Source organism: Prionailurus viverrinus, chromosome B4 (genome assembly GCF_022837055.1).
Source record: "Prionailurus viverrinus isolate Anna chromosome B4, UM_Priviv_1.0, whole genome shotgun sequence".
Taxonomy (NCBI): domain Eukaryota; kingdom Metazoa; phylum Chordata; class Mammalia; order Carnivora; family Felidae; genus Prionailurus; species Prionailurus viverrinus.
The window spans coordinates 66,258,106-66,280,602 of record NC_062567.1 but is presented as its reverse complement, the minus strand read 5'-3'; positions in this window follow the sequence as shown (position 1 = coordinate 66,280,602).

Sequence of the window (22,497 nt, the reverse complement as noted above, 5' to 3'; positions counted from 1 at the left end):
CCTTCCAGTTCACTTTCCCCTTGTCCGTGAAGATGTTAGCTGAGTGTTGAAATAATAAAGTGACAAGCAGAGGCAGCCTGGATCACTGAATCACCATGCAGAAGATAGCCACCTGGAGCATCACTGGACTTATACCAAATTTTGAATGAAGGTAAGTCAAATCGTGTGTTTGTGATTTACTCAGTAAAACCCAAAGTTCTTAGAGTAGCCTGAAAGACCCTATATTATTTTCACTGTTTCCTCTCTATCCTTAACTCTTATTATTTCTCTTTTTTCTCACTTTAATGGCATACTGCCTCTGGCTAGCCTTAGTACACCATGTACATTTTTTCTTCAGGACCTTTGTTCTTATCATGTCCTCTGCCTTCAGTGTGCCGCAGGTATTTGTATGGCTGCTCCTTCATCTTCCTTGGGTCTACTCAGAAATGATACGACCAACTTCCTACCAGTTTTAATAGCTTATCCACCCTTGGAACTCCCAGCTCTTTCTAGACCTTTGTTTCCTCTTTAGTATATATCATCATCTGACATACTATATGTTTTACTTGTTTATTTATTGTCTGTCTTCCCCAATTAGAATGGATGCTTCATCACAGCAGGGATATTTTTCTTTTTTTTTGTTGTTGCTGTTCCCCCACTGATCTATCATCAGTGCCTAAAACAATGCCTAGCATGTAGCAGGCAAGCAATAAATGTTTGTGGAATGGATGAATGAATAAATGAAACTTCCTTTCTCCAACCGCAACATCTGAAGATGACAGATGCTTATTAATGGGCTATGAATGAAATGTGTGCAACATAACCTCAGAAATTCACATCCTAGCCTACCTAAAAAACAAAAGTAACGCACAAAGAGTCGACAATGGGAGTCGGGGCCCATACATAGCTTAGATCCAAACCAAAGAGTGCAAATTGTAAATTTTTAACTACTTACAATTAAAATAAACAGCAGTAGGCAAGGACTTGATTTTTTTTCTATAATTGAATCTATTCATTTTTATAAAATACCTACAATGAAATCTGGAAAGGATATTACACAGCCCATTAGTATATAATAATCGATGCAGAAAATATATTGCACAATAAATAGAGTAGTGAATGAGGTGGAGATTATGTGTGTGGTGTGTGTGTGTATGTAAGCGGGAGGTCAATAAGTAATTATGAATGTCCACCTCATGTTAAAGTTGTCACCCAGTTGCAGCTGTTTACTATTTACATGTATAGCTACTTTCATCCCCACAGTTCAACCAGGAGAGTTCAAGACTTTAATGTAAAAAAGTGACCAAAAATAAAAAAAGGAAGTTCTTGAGAATACGACATGCCCCAATGCAAACTTACATCAAATAGAGATTTTCTTAAATAAGGAAAAAATAAGTAAATTTTAAGTTGCCATTTTCTTAAAAATACTTAATAAATTTAGAATTATCTGTTAAAGGGCTTCTGTGACTTATGAACAGGCTCCCATAACTAGCCATTGGGAAAGACTGTGCATTTTTCTTGGGTTTTGTTCAGATTCAGAATCTGAGCGGTAAGAATATGCACTTGAGTTGTACAGAAAATCATACAGCATAAGGGTCTTATGAATAGGAAATGAGCCTGGATTTCTGTGGCCTACCAGCCTAGAATTTACTTCTGACCAGCACTGCCTTTGTATTCTGAGACCAATTTTCAGCTGAATTTTGGGGGTTGTATGGACTGTGAAATTGAGGTACGCCCTCGGGACTTGTAAGCATGAGCTATTTGCCAGTCAGAAAAGACAATGCTTATTTTTTGGAGAGTTAGTTATGAGTCAGTGTTGGAACAGTAGGACACCCGGGTTCTTGAACTTGCTCTGCAAAAATGCCATCACTTTTCTGATACTGTGCCTTTACCAGAGTGCATTGGCTACTCAGACTAACTCCTGGGGATTTAGCGAGCTCCAAATAAGATAACAAATATCAGACTAACTCCTGGGGATTTAGCAAGCTCCAAATAAGATAAGAAATATCAAGGGCTGTAAACAAATTTCCAGAAAATCCCAAAAATATAATATATGTTATCATATATCATCGAGGATCTCAGTGATCTGGTTACTTTCCAGAGTAAACTTTCCCTCCAAACCTAGGCAGAGTCTTATCACCTTTACTCCACACACAATATTTTATTTGATGAATTAGGAGGACTGACAGATAGTTTAAGAATATAATTGGAATGTACTATTCATTAGCATCCTTTGAATTCAGGACAGATAGGATGTCCAAGAACAAATGAAATATTACATTTTGTCTACTTAAATGAACAAATTTATGATTTGAGTTTTTGCTTCATGATGGCTACTTGCTGAGTAATCATTAAGATCCTTGCTTGATTATTCTGACGAGGTCATTCGGATAGGTCTAAATGCCTCAAATGGTTTCATACACAAACATTAACGGGTTTCTACATGTGAAGAAAGGTAAGATTATAATTGGAAAGCACTTGCCCAGTGAGGAAGAATATAACCTCCAATATGTCACGTAAAAATATTCAAGAGAAGAGTTGCTAGAGTTTGGAACATATATCATTCCACAGATTTTAGTGTGTTAAGTGCAGATAATCAGAGGAAAGTTTCTCTGCAGACAGTTTGCATCTAGTCTTGGCAATTTATATATTTTTTGAAGTCTTTAGAAGAGGAGTAAATTAAAATTACATCCTTAACAGGAAGAAAGATTATTTAAATTTATCTGTGCCCTTTTCTCCCACTTATTCTTTAACCTGTCCTAACTCTTCCTTTTACTTTCTGCTTTATTATTTTCTTACATGGAAAGCCCTTTGTGTTTTCTAACATGTGGATGCCTGGCTTTTCTGGGTTCTTTATTTCTCCTCAGATCAATATGATAAAAGACTCAGAAAGCAAAGAGTCAAGCTTACACAGAAACTTCCTGGATAGTAGAGGAAGCCACTCCATTCCCTAGACAATGGTTCTTCTGCAATTGGAAAGTCTATGAACAAATACAGATTAATTTTTTATCCCTGCTCTATTTGTAAAAGAAAGCAAACCTGAGAATTTTTCACTGTGGCCCTCACACCTGGCCTATTTACCTGCAGCTTTCCTTCATCTGTGAGTTGATCTTGCACAAGATTTTAGTTCCTGACTGTGTTTCCATCCATTCAGGTAGAGGCCGTAGTATGCAAATAATGGCTGCTAATCTGTAGGAGCAATCCTCTCTCTTTGAAGAACCATTTTGACCAACAAATTCCCAAAGCCAAGCAAACTTCAGTTGACTGATTGTTTCCTCCATAAGTCCTACACAAAGTTACACCCTCCTTCCCTTTAGAGTATTTTCATGCCTGACATTTTTGAATACAGGTTTATGGTACTAGTGCTTCGGTCGATTTTCTTTCATGTGCTCATCTAAACACAATGGGAGCCACAAGGGGTACTAATGCACTGTGCCATGATAAGCATGGCAGGCTGAATGATAGCCACCAAAGATATGGAAGTCTTAATCCCTGGAACCTGCGAATACTACCTGACGTGGTAAAGGGGACTTCGCAGAGGTATTAGGTTAAGGATCCTGAGGTGGGGACCTAGATTATCTGGGTGGTGTAATCCAGTGTATCAGAAGAATTCTTGTAAGAGGGAAGCAGAGGGAGAATTTACAGGAAGAAAAGGCACTGTGACCATACAAATAGGGCCTGGAGTGATGCAACCAAGATCCAAGGGATGCTGGCCGCCACTGGAAGCTGGTAGAGGCAAGTAACCTGTTCTCCCCTAGAGCCTTCCCCAAGGGAGTATGGCTCTGTTGACCCCTTGAATTTGGCCCATTAAAACTGATTTTGAACTTCCGACATCCAGAACCATAAGAGAAGAGATGTTGTTATTTTAAGCCACCAGGTTTGTGGAAATTTGTTGTAGCACCCATAAGAAACTGATTTATAGAAAGCCCTATTACACGGCAAACCACATATTTTGGAGATTGGGTATTTATGAAACCAACTGTACGTAGCTAGGGACATTTTTTAGTATTTAATTACATTTTTATTTCCTTCCACACTGGTCCATGTGAAATTATTTATTTGTCATCAAAGAGAAGAAAATAGCTTTGCATTTCATGTTTTATAGAACGTAGTCTGAATAAAATATCCTTACACATCAAATGCCCAGTCGGTTACAGAAAGAGAAAGTGGTAGATTGTACCACTAATCTCCAATATCCATCCCCTTGAACTCGGGCAGAGCCATGTGACTTACTTTGACGAATGAAATGTGACAGGAGGTCTCGTGTGCCGTTTCCAGTGGAAGCTTTAAGAGACAACATGTCTTAGGAGACAAATTCTCTTTTCCTTTGGCAGCAGTCAGTTGTCAGCAGCATTGTGTGTCCCTGAGGGAGGCTGACAACGAGGATCAGGGACCCAGCTCACCACGATGGGCACGTAGTGTGAGTAGGAAATACAAACAAACAGTAACGACAAAAACAACTGTACCAACGGTGGTAACAACAAAAACAACTTCGGTATTTCAAGCATAGGAGATTTGGTGACTCCATTACTGTAGCACAATTTAGAGGATCTCGATATGCAGAAATAGACTTTCTTGTCCTCAAATCCACCTCCCTGGTTAATGCTAGAATCATCTCAAGCATTCATATATACTAGGTAGAAAGGCCTGCTCGTGTTTCCTTCACAATATTTCTCAAAATATCCTTTCCTAGCCATTACCATGGCCAACATCTATGTTCAGCAATTTCTCATTTTACTCTTGAGCTACTACGTTTATTCTTGAAGTGTGCTGCTACACTCAGACCCTTCTCTATACAGTTTCCCCTGCCAATAGGTGCTAGATCACTCTTCAGAAAATGCTGCCCTACACAGAATCCAATGTGGTACACTATGGCCTGAACATTTGTGTCTCCCCACCCCCCTCTGCCAAAATTCATATGTTGAAACCCTACTCCTCTGCCCTTCAAATGTGATGGTTTTAGGAGGTGGAGACTTTGGAAGACAATTAGGATTAGACAAGGGCGTGAGGGTGAGAACCTCATGAATGGCATTACAATCCTTACAAGAGTCAAGGGAGAGCTGGGGCAACTGGTGGCTCGGTCGGTTAAGCGCCCGATATCGGATCAGGCCATGATCTTGGGTTTTGTGAGTTGGGGCTCTGCACTGGTGGCATGGAGCCTCCTTGAGATGCTCTTTCTCTCCCTCTCTCTGCCCTTTCCCTTCTCGCACTGTCTCTCTCAAAATAAATAAATAAACTTAAAAAAAAAAAGTCAGGAGAGTTCTTGCTTCCTCTCTCTGCTCTGTGCCACAGGAGGATATAATAAGTTGGCAGTCTGCAGTCCAGAAGAGGGTTCTCACCAGAATCTTATCACTCTGGCATCCTGATCTCAGACTTCCAGCCTCTAGGACTGAGAAACAAATTTTTGTTATTTATAAGCCACCCATCTATGGTGCTTTATTATAGCAGTCCAAACTGACTAAGGCAGACCCCCACTGCTTATGGATTAGATACTTCATCCTCCCCCTTCACACCATGGCCACAGCTTTCAGTTCTGATTTTATCAACCTTTATACCTATCATTTCCCATCCACTGCAGCCAGGTAAGTCTCTCTCCTGCTTCTCAGTGAAATGTGTCAGATACCTTCAGTTCTCACTTCTGTTTTTTGAATAATATTTGTTATCTTGCTGTGGTTTAATGGTAGTAATTGAACATCACCTAACTCAGGTGATACTATAAAATTCATTTGAAATATTAAGTAAAGCTTTTCTAGTTCAACAGTTAATGTTGTTGCCTGAGTGAGAAAGAAGAGAGAGCTGGTCTGCAGATCAAACCCTTTGTGGACTGAGAGCAATCTATCAGCCTTATATGTGATGGCCCCTCTCATTTCATGTAATCACAGTGCATATATGTGTGATTTATCAGAGCTGTTACAAATTATCGCTATGCTTAATTTATTCAGAATCTAATTCTCTATTTATGTATCTAAACGACAAATACTAAACATGGGGAAGGAAAAAAAATCTGTGTTCAATAAATTGAAACATGATTTGTTATATACCTCATGAAGTTTACTGCCCTTTAGCTAAAGAGTCTATTTTTGATTGAACAAAGGGTTTAATTATTATAACCAACACCATCTCAACATTATCTTCCCTTTGAAATATTGCAGTTAAGATTTTCAGTCCAAGCAATTACTTATTCGTAAAAAAAAATTCGCTACCTTTGAGGCTTGAATTAAAGATGATAATATTAGCCATCTAAAACCATTTCAATTTTATGAAAAATAAAATGGAGTGCAATGTTTCGGCTTGAAAGCTCACATGATCTTTAGGGGAAATTAGTGATGTTGCTAATAGTGATTCCGATTTACATGGCACTGGAAGGAAGCGATCAAAGAGGTGAAAGCAAGACAAATAATCCTCAGAATGGAACAATTAAATAAAGATCATTTATGGCAAAATCACAAAATAACATTCCCAGACTTTGAAAAGCAATGTCTTTCTTTTTGTTAATTAGAGAGAATCCACATTTTACAATATGTAACTATTTACCAGGCAATGGAATGTCTTCTGTTGATATAAAAAATGGATGCATTTCCAGATGGGCTTCTATTCAATGGGGAAGGTGGCTAAGGTGATAATTTCTCATTTTTCTAGGTATAACTGATAATCTCCAGGCTCTCCATCATTTTCTTCTTCAAAATTAAACCATGTATATAAACCATGTGCATCAAAACTCAAACTAGTGCAATATATTTTTTCATTTGGTACAGATATTAAAATACCTGCTTATTTGCACATATAGCTGAGTGTAAATATGAGATGAAAAATGTCACATAGGGTTCTCTCAGGCAGGTATTCTCCTTCGTAACACTCCTGCCTATATTTCAAGCCTCATGGAATGAATATTATATACTGTGAGTTTAACAGATGCTAAATGTGTTGCAGTTACCTCATTTACATATACAGATTAGAATGTTTCACTTTGTTATGCACTAGCTCGATCTCTTAATTTTGATGATCTCAAACTGTTTTTATTAGGTTTACAAGAAAAAAATAGTCAATTATTTCATAAAGAAATTCATCCACATAATGTTCATCTATTCATACATAGAATAAATTTTAAATGTATATATTACTTTACTCTCTGTCCCATTACGGAGAGTCAGAATGATGATGTTAGAGCTTTCTTGATTCATATTGCTTTTAAATTCATGCAAATGGGCATAAATACTGGTTTTGCACTTTTGTTTAGCATTTTCATGCATATTTATTCCCACATAAGTAAATATTTCTCACTTTCAAATTCCTTTTCTACTTTCTGAGAAATTAGCAGGCCAGGAAATCAAACTGTAAGCAAAATAAATTTCTTGCCTCTGCCACATTTACTTCATTGGGAAATGAAGTTCTGCTTTCTAGTGTAACCTGCTTTCCCCAGGATATACCAGCGCTGAGCAAAACAATAAGGGCTTCACTTACAACGCTTGGTCCAGATGGTCTTCAGGTTGTTCCTAGGGTACCAGCTCTCCTGAAGCCCTCCCCATCCACGCCCCCCTGTTCTCTCCCTGGCTGTCCTTTACATGGATCTTGAAGAGACACACTTTGGCAGTAGTCCTCCATTCTTATTCGTCACTTGTAGCCCCCAGGTGTTTTGTTTTGCCTAGATCCCTGAAATCTTGCAGGTAAAAGATTTTTTTCCTGATTTTGCGAGAGCTCTTGCAAACATTCTTTGACTGTATGGCCTTTGCAAGACTCCAGAAGGTACTTTTTCAGCTTTTGACTCTGTTTAAAACAACATATACTAAATCCCCAGGAGAAGCAGACTGGACCGCAGCAAGAGTTGGTTATGTGACTCTACTCTGTGTTATAGTCTTTGACTTAAAAACTGCTAAGGTGTAATTAAGATGTCTTGGCATACATTTTCTTCCTGAGAGGGTTCTTTCTACCCTGCAGGTAGGGTTTTCTTTCCCCTTCTCGAAGGTTTTTTCCTCTTTCTTATTTTGAAAGTCTTAATTTCCAGAGCGACAAAAACTCTCTTGTATACCTGCTTGCTGGGAAAATTGTGCTATTCTAAAACCTCACGTACACCAGTGGTCACTTCTGACCATTCACTCTCAAAATCTTTGGTCATACACATTTAGGTTTCCAACTTATTCTATCATGAAAATCACTGATTTGAGTTTTATTTATGAAGAAGGCACTGAGTTAAAAGACAGAGCTCTTAAGTAGAGGAGATACATGCTACCACACACAAAAAAAAACTAAGCATAGTCTATCTTATGTATCAGAGCCTTGATGAAGACAATTAACGTAGCTGCTGCTTAGAGGAAAGATAGGCTAACAGGGGCAGGAGTGGTTTCTGATGAGTTCTTAGAAAAGTATGTATTTAACTTGGCTTTAAAGGATAGGGAACTCTTAACTAGGTTTTTGTGAAGATCGAATGGTATTTTAGACCATGGAGATTTTGAGAGAAAATGTGCTGAAGTGGGAAGGCACAAGTTTGGAAACGAAGAAAAACATGAGTTCTGGAGTGGGTGGAGGGTTTGTTTGGTAGAAAACAACACCAGAGATATACTCACAGTTCATTTTAGCACAGTGAAAACTCTGAGAAGTGCTGCAATAAAGAACTCTGCTAAACATTGTTTAACCCAGAATTTCTCCAACTTACTTCCATAGGTCCCACTTTTATTTTTTCACAAAATACTTTTAGCAAAGCTGCCATCCCAGGGAATAAAGCTGTTTTGGGCACTACCTGGGTTTGCAGGAATTTGAGGAAAGAACTATTGCCTTATACAAATGGAGATCCACAGAGAGGGATCCCTGCATGCTCCTGGGACCATCTGACTGAGCACCCATCCTTTAAAAGTATTTTCTTTACAGAAATTCAGAATCTAAAAATTAATCAAGATATACTTATGACAGGGGCTCCTGGGTGGCTCAGTTGGTTAAGCGTCCAACTTCGGCTCAGGTCACGATCTCACGGTCCGTGAGTTCAAGCCCCACGTTGGGCTCTGTGCTGACAGCTCAGAGCCGGGAGCCTGTTTCAGATTCTGTGTCTCCCTCTCTCTCTGACCCCTCCCCCCGTTCATGCTCTGTCTCTCTCTGTCTCAAAAATAAATATTAAAAAAATTTAAAACAATTAAAAATTTTTTAAAAAAGATATTTATGACAAAATTTCCATGTGCAAATTAATGGATCTAGGTGCTGTGTGGAATGCACATACGAGTAAGAATCAGTCACTACCCATAATATTGTTACCAGCATTTGAGGCAGATAAGACAACTTTGTAAACAACCATCATACAAGGAAGAATATGCTGTGGGAGAGTAAGTTTACAACAAAGTGTTATGCAGTGAAGATGTGACAGAGGAGATGGACTTTCTCAAGAGAAGCATTTGGAATGAGAATAAGACTCAGGGAGGAGCCAGGAAATACACTGGTGGAAAAGGAGTCAGTGAAAAAACAATCTGGTTCTGACCACAAACGTGACAAACTAGTGACCCAAATCTCACACTCAGAGGTAATTAAGTTTGACCTACACAGCGTTGCCAACATTTAAAAATACAGAGAGTAACAAAGAATTTGGAGTCCCAGCATCTGTTGCAAATAACAAGACTTGGGAACCATAACCTAGAGCTGGATAGAAACTTCTTCTTTAGATAAGGTATGTGGGCTATAGTTTGCCACAGTCTCCACCATAATCCATTGTCCCTGGACCAAGCGTCTGGTGCTACTTCTCATCTATTTAAATGGGTGACAGCTGCTTTTCTTACAGCATAGGTAAAAGGAAAGTGAAACATTTCTCAGATCCGTGTTTCCATCAAATATGGAAAAACAGACAAGGGGACATTTGGGCCACACATTTCAAGAACAATGGGCAAGACTGTGTTAGTTGTGAAAGACAAGAATATTCTTACCTGTTTGATATAGCTACAAAATGTATCTGCAGTGAAGGAATATAACATAAGAGACCACTCCAATAATTTATGTCATGGCTTGGACCCTAGGGGCATTTGAGTTTTGACTCATGAGAGAACACGGAAGTTAAAAAGAGGAGAGGGTTTCCAAAAAAAAAAAAAAAAAAAAAAGATCATCCAGAAAGATCAAGTGGGTTAAGAACTGAAAAATGACCATTGGACCTGAATAGATGCTGTTGGTAAATTTAATGGTAGAAGTTTCAGTGGGATACTAGGGTGGAAGCCAGTGATTGATGAGGAATATGAAAATGATATGGAGGAACTAGTCCCATTCAAACTGCTTAACGTAGGGTCGTTTTTTGTTTTATTTTATGTAATTGATTTGTCTGTCTCTTTGTTTTAAATGTAAAAGATCTACTGGTCCTCTTCTATGTTCCTTCCTGGAATTCCCTGACAAGGGATCTCATGTACAGAGATTGTGGTCAAATGCCAAAAGATGTATTGTTTTTATCAATCTGAGACAGCTTCTCTGCCTTTAATGCTGAGTTTTGATAAAAACTATATTATAGAATACAGTTTAGGTCTAATGCCACATTTGAGCTTTCTACTTACCGTTCTTTGTATCTATGGCTATTGTACATCTCAAACTGGAGGATGAGATCTCACCATTGCATTGCTAGAAAAAGTGAACGTGAGTTTTATCTGCTACATCAAGAGTAAAAGGAATAAGATAGAGAGTATAAATTTGCCCCAGTACCTGGAATTGAGAGGTCCTAGGCTTCTTAGGCTATATTTGGCAAATAGCCTGTGCTTGGCTACTTTTGAGAGATCAGAGAGGAGATAACCCATATAGTTCCCTTAAAGGGAAAAAAGACTAGTGTCCCCTTACCAGTCATTGGAGCTACAAGTGGAAAAAGGAAGCAGTCAGAGAATGAGAAAGTACCCTCATCCTAAACTTTAGAACTGTCTCTTCACCTACTAGTAAAACATAGCCCAGTGAATACTTAGATCTCAGTGGGAGGTTGTCCCCTAAAAAATGACTTGTATTCTATGTACATGACACTCCCTTCCCCTCATGACTCTTCAAGAAAATTCCCAGTATGTCCTTATCAAGAGACATTATGCTCAATGAGATAAGTCAGTCACACAAAAACAAATGTTGCAGAATCTCACCTACAGGAGGTATCTAAAATACTTAAATTCATAGAAGCAAAGAATGGAATGGTGGTTTCTGAGGGCTGGGAGAAGACAGAAATGGAAAGTTGCTAATCAACAGGCATAAAGTTTCAGTCAAACAAGATAAACCCTAGAGATCTGCTGGACAGCATTGTAGGTATAGTCAACAATAATGTATTGTACCCTGAAAAGTTTGTTAAGAGGGTAGATCTTATGTATGTGCTCTTTCCACATCAAATGAAATGAGCTAAAATAACTAAGCTAAAATGAAGTAAAATAATAAAATTAAGAGACCATGGAAAGACAGCATGTTGTAGAGGCATGAGTGAAGCTTCTACAAGCAGTCGACTGCAGTTCTATACCTCAGGAGCTGTGCAACATTGGCAAGCTCCCTAATGTCTCTGAATCACCTGGGATCTACATTGAAAGACAGTTATGAGGTTTAAATTTTGACAATATATGTAAAATATTTAATATAGTGTTTAGCACATAATAGGTATTCAAGAAATTATACACCTATGCATGAATATTTATATATGTTTTTATAAACCTAAAAAGTGGGATTCCCCAAGCCCTATTTTATTTATACCACTTTTGGTAAACTTATCTGAGAAAAGTTGTTTTCACTATTGGAAAAACAGTGTGTTTCACTGGGGGAAGAAACTGAGGTTGAGAGAGACTAAACAACTAAATCAAAGCCTATAATTAAGAAATGGCCATGATGCAATTTGTAGTTAGAGCAGGGGTTGGTAAATTACCATCTGCCGGCCAAATCCAGCCAGCCGTCTGTTTTGTAAATAAAGTCTTATTGGAACACACGCCGAATTGTTATTATTGTCTGGCTGGTTCCACGCTACAGTGGCATAGTGGAGTAGTTGTTACAGAGACAGTATGGCTTACAAAACCTAAACTATTTACCATCTGACCTTCTAAGAAAATGTTTGCCTACCCCTCGTCTAGATAGAGTAGGAATAAAGGATAGTAGACATTGGACTGAGCCCTATCACCAGCAATTCTCAGAGAGACTTTAAGTAATTCTACTGTTGTGCATCTCAGCTTCTCATGTTAAAACAAAACAAAACAAAACACAACAATGCAATTTTGAATTTTAACTTGATTAACCACTGTGGTGCATAGTTAGATGCATATTTATGTGCTCAGTAGGTATCTGAGTAGTATGCCCTTAGAGGCAAAACTTTACACCAAATTGCAGTGATTATAAGAATTCATTTTCAGTTTCTGCCTTACTATTCAGTTCTACAAGTATTTTACTGCTGGCTTGTATCTTGAAAGTTCTCTTGGGTACCACAATTATGTTGAAGATGCTTCCAAACATTGTCATTCCTCATCTGAGACCCCGTTAGGATCAGGCCACCAGCCTTCTTTGTCTGTTTGTAGCTTTCTCTGGAGGCTTCATATCAAGGAGAGCACAGGGTGATCAGAGCGCTGCATTATCACAAAGTCAAATCAGATCCGAGGCAAATGAAGAGTGAAAGAGATTAATGGACTCACTACTTATACCACATGATAACCCAATGATTTGCAGTTTCCATTCAAAGGGGAAAAGTCGAGCTCGGAAGACTCCGTGTAGCCTTGTGATAATTTTGCTATGGAAAAGATTTATTGTTCTGCCTTTTGCCCTTTTTTCTGGACAAATGGGATTGCATGCTACATGCTTGATTTAAGACTATTTAAATTTTTCTGAATTTAGGACTATCCCCCCTTCCTTCACAATTCATTATAAATAAATGTGCACAAAATCAAGGGCAGGTGCAAACTGATTTAGATCGTTGTTTCTTTGAAATCAAATAAAACTGCTCCTTCTTCCCAGAACTTCAGATAAAAGACACCTGTTTCTGATGGCTTTCGCCTGGCGGCCAAATTGGAAAAGAAAAATTGAGTCCCAGCCCCGTCATTTACCAACGGTGTAGACTCAGCCAAGTTACTATGCTTCTCTGAATCTCCTTATAAGTAAGATGGCAATAGACACAGTAGCTTTCTCATATGCTTGTGGTAAGGCAGAAATGCAATAATGCGTGGAAGGCACTTGGCACAATGTCTACCACAGAGTAAACACTCAATAACCTTACACCAGAACTCGCTTTCTCAATTCTTTAAGACTTGGATAGCTGAAGTGACTGAATTAATTTTCTTTTCATATAAAATCCAACCAGGAAAAGGTGCTGGATAACGTATCCTTGGTTAATATAGGAAGATTAGGGATCGGAGCATTCTTTTTTTAACCAAGAACACCCAAACTGAAATAACCTTTGTCTTCCCTGCCATTACAGTGATAGATGTTTGTCTTCTTCTTTACTGCATCAATACCTGAAAAAGTCAAGTGTACAGTATCAGAAAATTGTTTTACATAATTTAACGAGAATTTTCAAAATCCTTTACCTCAGAATTTCTTAACCTGGGTATCCACAGAATAGCTTTCTGGGGATCCATTAATGTCCTGGCGTTTTATGTAACATTCTCTGTTTATGTTTATTTTATTGAGAGAAGTTTCATAGCTTTAATAAGATTCTCACTATGGTCTTTGATCTGTATATCAAATTCTAAGTAGTATCAGAGGGCCAAGAAACTGTTAACAAATTTTGGAGTTTTGTGAGTAAAATGCCTTATCCAAGAATGCCACACCGTACAATAGTTTAACTTTTTTTTTTCAAGTAAGACTAATGAAAAAGCACTTTGTAATGTGTAAAAGGCAACAACACTGCTTAATAAAATAAATAATTACACATTTGTGGCACTGATGAGGCAGCTAAGTACATTCAGGTGACACTTCTGTGGAACGAAAGCTAATTCATGATAATTCAACAGCACTTTACAATAGATGCTTAACAAACCAGGTAATAAAACATAATCAGTAGAAGCCTTTTAGAAGCTAATGTTGAATATTACAAAAAAATGACTCATATTATTTAATGATTGTGTATTCTATTTAATTAACTGTTGCCACTCTTAGTGAGAGAGGCAACAGGAATTATAAGCCCTCAACATTTTGCTCACGTGTCCGTTACTTTTAGTTGAGTTTACCACACACATATGCAGTCTGGTGTGAAAAGGTTCCTTCTTTCCCAACCTGACAGAAGTTCCCAGCTTCCCAGATCTGGTGGTGCCAGAGAGGTTGGAGAGAGGGGAGTCTGGTGGGGTTGCAACCAGAGAACTGATCTCCTGTCTCCTCATCTACTGTGGTCCTGGAGAGATGGTTGGAGAACAGCTGCCTTTCTTGAGTACTTGTTCTCTGACCACCTTGCCCAGACCAAACTTCCTGTAATGAGGCATACAAAGCTGTTTTCTTAAGGGGTTGCAGCTCTCAAAAAAGCAACAGTGTGTGGGGAGGGCAGAGGTTATAACCTAATCCAATTTAGTCATACTTGTGTTTGTGTGTGGCTTAGGTCTTCTACAAAGAGAATATTCATATGCCCTCTTATATGGCCTCTTTCGTGTCTCCTAGTTGGGATACCCCACCTCTTTCGGTGGCAGGCAGGAAGATCTCCCTCTCGGCCCCATCTTGTGTCTTGCAAAACTGACTTTCAGATGTGAAGGCGTCAATTCTGTAAGAGTAGGTGCTCCTATTCCAGTGCAGTCTCCTTACCGGAAAGCAGTGCTGCTGATTGCTTCTTTAGTTTTACTAAAAAGCAAGTGCATTTTGCCATGTTTCTATTTATTTTCTCATTATATGAAGAAAGGGTAGAATTCCTGTGATTATGACTTTGACCTTGCCCCTAGCAAAACAATAATATCACCATTATTGTACTAATAGTATATTGGAGTTTTTTTTTTTTCCAGTCTATTTTATTATAAGAAGGTCTATTTTCTGAGATCTGGAAACATTTGAAAAACAATAACTGTCACTGTCATGATTTACATGGGAACAAATTGAAGGATTATAAATGGCAGTTATTTACTTTAATTAGCCTCAGAAATCCAGAGGCTGAACTTATTCTAAAACCACCTAACAATATTTTCTACTACATCTGTATTTGGAGGCATAGTACAGACTATGAATTCCAACAAGAATTATTTTAAAAAACAATCAGAAGCCTTAGAAGGAAACTCTGTACCGGTTTTTAAATTGTAATTTTCAGGTCAATAAACAAGTGTAATAATAACGCAGCCAGAAGAGCAGTAGTTCTGGAATCACACAGACTTGGATTTAGATTCTGCTGGATGACAAAGGGGCTGTGACCTTAGGTTGTTTAATCTATCTGGAGTCTCAGTGACCCCTAGCTACCATGCTGATGATAATATCTAGTAAAAGAATATTAAATGAAGTAACTGCTGAAAGTCCTGAGCACACAACATGCATTGCATACACGCCATTTGATTCAATATATATTTTTATATTTAAAAGAATATAGCGTACAGCCTATATTGTTGTTCATGTGGCCTCGAGGCTAAGTTAAGGCCAATAGTACATGGTAGAAGATAAGTGTGCCACTCTTGGGTCCTGGCATTAAAAGGGTGTGAGGGCATCCCCCTGATTCCTTTCCCCACTTCTTGCTGGCTAGGAGATAATGAGGGCTAAACTAACAACTTGGGGCATACAAACAGAAGCTGAAGAAGACAGAGCCATACGAGCAGTCTTGGATCCCTGTCAGCTTATGGACTGTTGTGTGATAGAGACACTAAATTGTCTTGTCTTGTCTTTCTTTTTATTTTTTCTCCCTCCCTCACCTACTCCCTCTCCCCCTCCCTCTCTCCCTCCTTCTCTCCCTTCCTCCCTCCTTCTCTCACTTCCTTTCTTTATTCTTTCTTTCTTTCTTTCCTTCCTTCTTCTTTCTTTTGTTCTTTCATTCTTTCCACTTAGGCTGTACTGTAACTATTACTAAGTCCAAATACCAGGTACAAGGAAAAGAGTCATCGGGGAAGGCTCAGTTTTTCTTTTCTCAATGAGCTCACCTATTTTGGAGCCATTAAAATACTTACCAAGAGTATGAAACATTATGCAATAATGCTTATGTTAAATTAAAAAAAACCCTAAATGATAAATATTATAATCATATTTTGAACCACCCAAATGAGGGGGGATGGAAAGAACTGGAAGGAAATACAGTGCATATAACCATATTTACATTTGAATAACGGCATTATGTTACTTTTCTCTTTTGCTGTACTTTCTAAATTTTTCTAAATTATGTTGTTTTTGTTAAAACAAAACATTGTATTTAAAGCATTTCTAAGGAAATAGTCAATCTGATAAGGACTTCTTTATGAAGATGTACATCACAACAACACTTTCTATCAAAGAGAAATTGGCATCTGATAGTAGGTGAGTTAAATACATTATATGAAGCAACATAATGAAATTTTACAATGTACAGTTTATTAGTTTGGTAGAGCTACCATAACTAAATACCACTAACTGGTTGGCTTAACTTTTGGAGGCTGGAAGTCTAAGATCAAGGTGTCAGAAAGTTTGGTTTCTTTTGAGGCCTCTCTCCTTGTCGATGGTCACCGTCTTGCTGGCTCTTTACACGGTCGTCTTTCTGTGCATGTGCTCCCCTGTGTCTCTTTGTGTGTTCAAAATCCACTTCTTCTAAAGACACCAATCAGATAGGGTTAGAATCCACTTGATTTGTCTCATTTTAACTAAATTATTACTTTAAAGGCCTTATCTTCAAACACAGTGACATTTTGAGGTGCAGGGGGTTAGGAGCTTCACATATGATTTTGAGGGGGAGAAGAACACACAATTTAGCCCATGACACACAACATTAAGGGTCATGTTGGGAAGAATACTTAATAGCAGAGAGGAAAGGTTGATGGTATAACATGAAGTGAAAAACAAAAAAGTGAAAACTCATTTATACAGTACAACTTCAAATATATAAAAGGTATGTGGAAACAAGCTTACCTTCAGTTAGCATCTGTGATTCTATCTCAATATACAGAAACTAAGGATTCACAAAAATTCTAAGACCTGTGGAGCAGAAATAAATCAACAGTTGACAGTGACACATACATTGTCATTTCAAAGAGAGTAAATTTGCTATCCTAAATGATGATAAAGGTGTTACAAAATTAGCATAACATTGGTATGTATCATAGGTATACTGAAAGGGAATGAATCAACTTATTAATGTTAACTATCTTTGATGGGGGTTTATTATGTGATTTTTATTTTCTTTCTTATGCTTTTTCTGTATTTTCTAAATATTTACAGTGATTCCATATACCTTTATAATCAGAAAAAGAACAAATGTCTTTTTAAAAAAATGAATCATAATATACTATAGTTCAGGAAAGGCAGATTCAAGTCATGATTGTGGCTACTTGCGATTTCAAAATAGATAATTCAACAATTCAATTTAAGTTCAACATGTACAAGTGTTAGGCTATCAGCCACTTTTCTAGAATTGGGGGATAGAGAGATTTTCAGGAGAATATTCTCATTCTGTGACACCTCATTATTTAGTTGAAAAGAAACTGATCCCTAAATGAATAAAAAAAATACGTGTATGTGGGCACAGAGGCAGAGTCAGGAACAATGGATTCTGTCTTGGAAGGTCATGGAACTCTATAGAGAAGTGGCAGTGTTTGAATTATCCTCCAAGAATAAGTGGAGGTTTGCTTGGTGGAAAAATGAGATTCTAGGAAATGGGAGTGACACTGACATTCCAGGCAGAGACCACCACACGAGCAAAGGCACCAAGGTGTGTTTGTTCAATAGGAAGGTACCTGGTTCAGCTATACAATTTAGTACCTAGGGGGTGGGAGGTTGTGGTTGGCAAAAGAGGCAGAGAGCCTGGAGATTCAATAAGAACAGATGAATCTCATTCTAAGGGGCTGTATGTTATCCAATAGACATTATACTGCAGGTAGGCAGGTGTGTAGAATAGTGTTGAAATACTGCACTTGTGATGTAAGGCCAGCCCTGAGTTACTGAAGGTGGAAGGAAAAGGAGGGAACCGAAGCCAAGGGGTTTCCAATGCAACACTAGGAGTTTATCCATGGAGTGAGACACGTGACAAAATGGAGGAATCAAGGATGCTTCTGAAATCTCATCTGGACAATTGTGTGAATAGCCATATCATAAGCCAAAGAGAAAAGGTAGGGAAGAACCAGAAATTAAGTTTATTTATTTATTTTGAGAGAGACAGAGACAGCACAAGTGGGGAAGAGGAGAGAGAGAAAGTGAGAGAGAGAATCTCAAGCAGGCTCAGCACTGCCAGCACAGAGCCCGATGTGGGGCTTGAACTCACGAAGCTGTAAGATCATGACCTGAGTCTCAACCAAGAATGGGACACTTAACCGACTGAGCCACCCAGGTGCCCCACCCCAAATTGAATTTCTTGAGGCCAGATGTAAGCACATTTTACTGCACGTGAGTGAGAAGTGACTCATTAGAAAATAGGCATAGCAGGATCCTGTCTAGCCTTCCACAAATACAACTGCACACAAACAGCAACAAAAAACATACACAAAATACCTCATGACTTCAGCTCATCATGCTGTTGCCACTCTACAACATACTAAGCTTTTTCGCAAGACATGATCTCATGTAATCCTCATAGGGACTGCATCAACTAAGTGTTGTTGATGGAGTCATTCTAGAGACACCAGCCTGAAGCTCAAAGGTTAAGCTTGTCCAAGACCTCACGCACACCTAGCTACAAGGTCCCTAGCAAGAAGTAGAGACTGTGAGCTCCTCCAGGGGTAGAGACAATGCATTTCATCCTCACACTTGGATTCCCAGTAAAATACCTGGGACTCGTTTTTGAGAAAAGACTAAGTGGACAAAGAAATTAGTTAAGGAAAAAAGAAACTGTCCCCAAACGTGCACACATTTCTACCACATGATGCTACTGCTTAAAAGAGAATGAGATACTTTTAGTCAGGATGCTAACTTTGGACATTTTATATTGCTTAAGGAAAAATAAAAGGCTTCTTTTCATCTGTAGATGCCTTCACATTATCCTATCAAGGTCACATTTTCCCTTTCCACATCACTCAGTGCTTTTTTGGCTTTATATTAGCTTTGTGCTGAAAATTGAAATTGGAATATTAGAACTCAGTTGGGGAGCACACTAATTTAATTAAATATTAAAAGCCAGCTGGTTTTATGTTATGTGGGCAAATTAAAGAATTAATGATTTGGTACACTTTCTTGTTCCTGTCAAGCTACAAGAACATGAAGAATAGCTCTTTCTTACCCAGTTACAAAAGGTGAGATTGAAAAATTAGGCCTGCTTTATTAAAGTGTTTCCATATAGAGTCTTTTGAGACTAGGGTAACTTACTTATTTATAAAATGCCCCAGAAGGCATGAGCCCTGGGCCAGTGTGAAAGAACCTGACAGGCCTTAGTGTTAGGTGCCTCTAGTAAAGCCTCACCTGGGAAGACTAATCCACTTGAGAATCTTTGAAGTACTATCATTTTGTGTAGCTGGGTTCAGAGTCAACTGGCTGCCTATTGATGTCAATTGATTCTGTAAGCTAATCCACTCCTATATGACTTGAGAAATATTTTCTCAGAAACACACAGTGTGAAATAAGGTAATGAGAGTAACGTGCAGGTAGTAGAAATGGCTTTCAGTCATTAATAGTCATCTACTGTACTATAGATTTCCCATATTTCTTGGTCCTATGATACACACACACACACACACACACACACACTATACAATGTAACATAATAAGAGCAGAGATTATTCACCCCAAGGCCAGATGATAGACTATATGTCCAGTGTTGTCAGTTTTTAGATTTATGATTTCTCTCTTCTTCCAGATCTTTTCCGTTTTCCTCTTCTATTCCTTTCCTCTTATCCCCTTTTATATTACAAAATTGAGAGGAGGGCTTTGTGAGAAGCTCCACGTTGAAGGGGAAGATGGTGAGAACCCAGAACAAGTCACTTATTCTGTTTCTCAGTTTTCTGCCCTGAAACAAAAATAACTAGACAAAATAATAATAAAAGTAATAATTATTTTTGGGCTACATAGTAATAACAATGATTATTTCTGCCTCTAAAAGGATGATGGTAAGTGCTTCAGTTATATATTGTTGTATAACAAAACCTTGTGGCCTCAAACAACAGCCATTTTATTTGCGACCATTCTGCAACCTATCCTGGGCTCAGCTGGATGGTTCTTCAGGTGGTTTTTCCAATGGTCACTCATGTGGCTGCATTCAGTTGTGGGACCTCTGGGGTTAGGCTTAGCGAGGATGGTGGAATGGCTGGGACTCTCTCTTCTTGTCATCTCAGGACGTCCTCTCCAGGCAGCCTCTCCATATGGTCTATCCATCATGGTCTTTTAGTAGAGTAGTTGGACATCTTGTGAGGTGACTCAAGGCTTTCAGAACTGCAGATACAGAGGCTGTCAGGACCAGAACTTGCACAGCAACATATTTGCTGAATTCTCTTGGTTAAAAGCAAACCACAGTTTCCTCTCAAATTGAAGGGGAGGAGACTATACAAGGGTGTGAACATGGAGGATGTGGTTCACTGGGGGTTGGGAGGGACAATATAATGGATTGCCTCAGTAAATTTAGAACAGATTCTGCTTGTTTAATACCTACACCTTCTACATGTAGTGCTATTTCTAAAATCATGGTTTGAAAAGCTGTATTTTTTAAAAAAATGATCAACAGTGACAAAGTTAAATTATTGTGCCTAGAGGATGTGTCATGGTGCTTTCATTCATGAAGAGAACTCCTGTTCAATACTTTCCCACATTAGTATGATTGCTTTTGCCTGCTTAAAATGGCTGGTACCTTGACTATTTTGGATGGATAAAACTTTGGATAAGTTTTAACTGACAGTCATAACTTGATTTAACTGAAGGACAAACCTCTATGCATAGGAACATGTATCTTTTACTTCACTCAGAAATAACTCCTTGTTAGAGCATAGCCAAACCTAGCATGACTTCTTGACTTCTTTGAGTAGCTAATCATCTTCCTTTCTTTCTTTATTCCTTCCTTCCTTCCTTCCTTCCTTCCTTCCTTTTTATTACAGCTCTTTATTTTTTAAATTTTTTAAAAATTTTAAATTATTTTATTTTTTTTTAAATTTACATCCAAATTAGCATATAGTGCAACAATGATTTCAGGAGTATATTCCTTAGTGCCCCTTACCCATTTAGCCCATCCCCCTTCCCACAACCTCTCCTGTAACCCTCAGTTTGTTTTCCATATTTATGAGTCTCTTCTGTTTTGTCCCCCTCCCTGTTTTTATATTATCTTTTTTCCTTTCCCTTATGTTCATCTGTTTTGTCTCTTAAAGTCCTCATGTAAGTGAAGTCATATGATTTTTGTCTTTCTCTAATTTCACTTAGCATAATACCCTCCAGTTCCATTCACATAGTCGCAAATGGCAAGATTTCATTCTTTTTGATTGCCAAGTAATACTCAATTGTGTGTGTGTGTGTATATATATATATATATATATATACACCACATCTTCTTTATTCATTCATCCATCGATGGACATTTGGGCTCTTTCCATACTTTGGCTATTGTTGATAGTGCTGCTATAAACATGGGGGTGCATGTGTCCCTTGGAAACAGCACACCTGTATCCCGCGGATAAAGGCCTAGTAGTGCAATTACCAGTGTTGCATCCACACGACTCCTGAAACAGAATGCTACGGACACCAGTGACAGTCACAACAAAGTTTATTGCAATGAAAGGCAAGGCAAACCGATCGATCGGGACGACACTCTTAACCAGAGTGCGTCTTGAACAGCAAGGGTACAGAGTTTTTATAATAAGATGACCACATCATCTTATTATCACCTAGAAACAGAACAAAGGAATAGTTCCCAGGTGGAAACAGTTCAAATAGGCCCTTGCCCCAATCCAATCAAACACTAATCCATCCCTTGATTGATAGGATAAGGCTGTTATCTTTTAACCTATAGTATTAAAACAAAGCTGTTATTTCTTAAGGCTATAGGTTAGCCCTACACTACAATTTAACCCTTACACTGGGTCCTAGGGTAGTTCTATTTTTAGTTTTTTGAGGAACCTCCATACTGTTTTCCAGAGTGGCTGCACAGCTTGCATTGCCACCAACAATGCGAAAGAGATCCTCTTTCTCTGCATCCTCGCCAACCTCTGTTTTTACAGGAGTTGTTCATGTTAGCCATTCGGAGAGGTGTAAGGTGGCATCTCATTGTGGTTTTGATTTGTATTTCCCTGATGATGAGTGAAGTTCAACATTTTTTCATTTGTGAGTTGGCCTTCTGGATGTCTTCTTTGCAGAAGTGTCTATTCATGTCTTTTGCCCATTTATTCACTGGATTCTTTGTTTTTTGGGTGTTGAATTTGATAAGTTCTTTATAGATTTTGGATACTAACCCTTTATCTGCTATGTCATTTGCAAATATCTTCTCCCATTCTGTCACTTGCCTCTTAGTTTTGCTGATTGTTTCCTTCGCTGTGCAGAAGATTTTATTTTGATGAGGTCCCAGTAGTTCATTTTTGCTTTTGT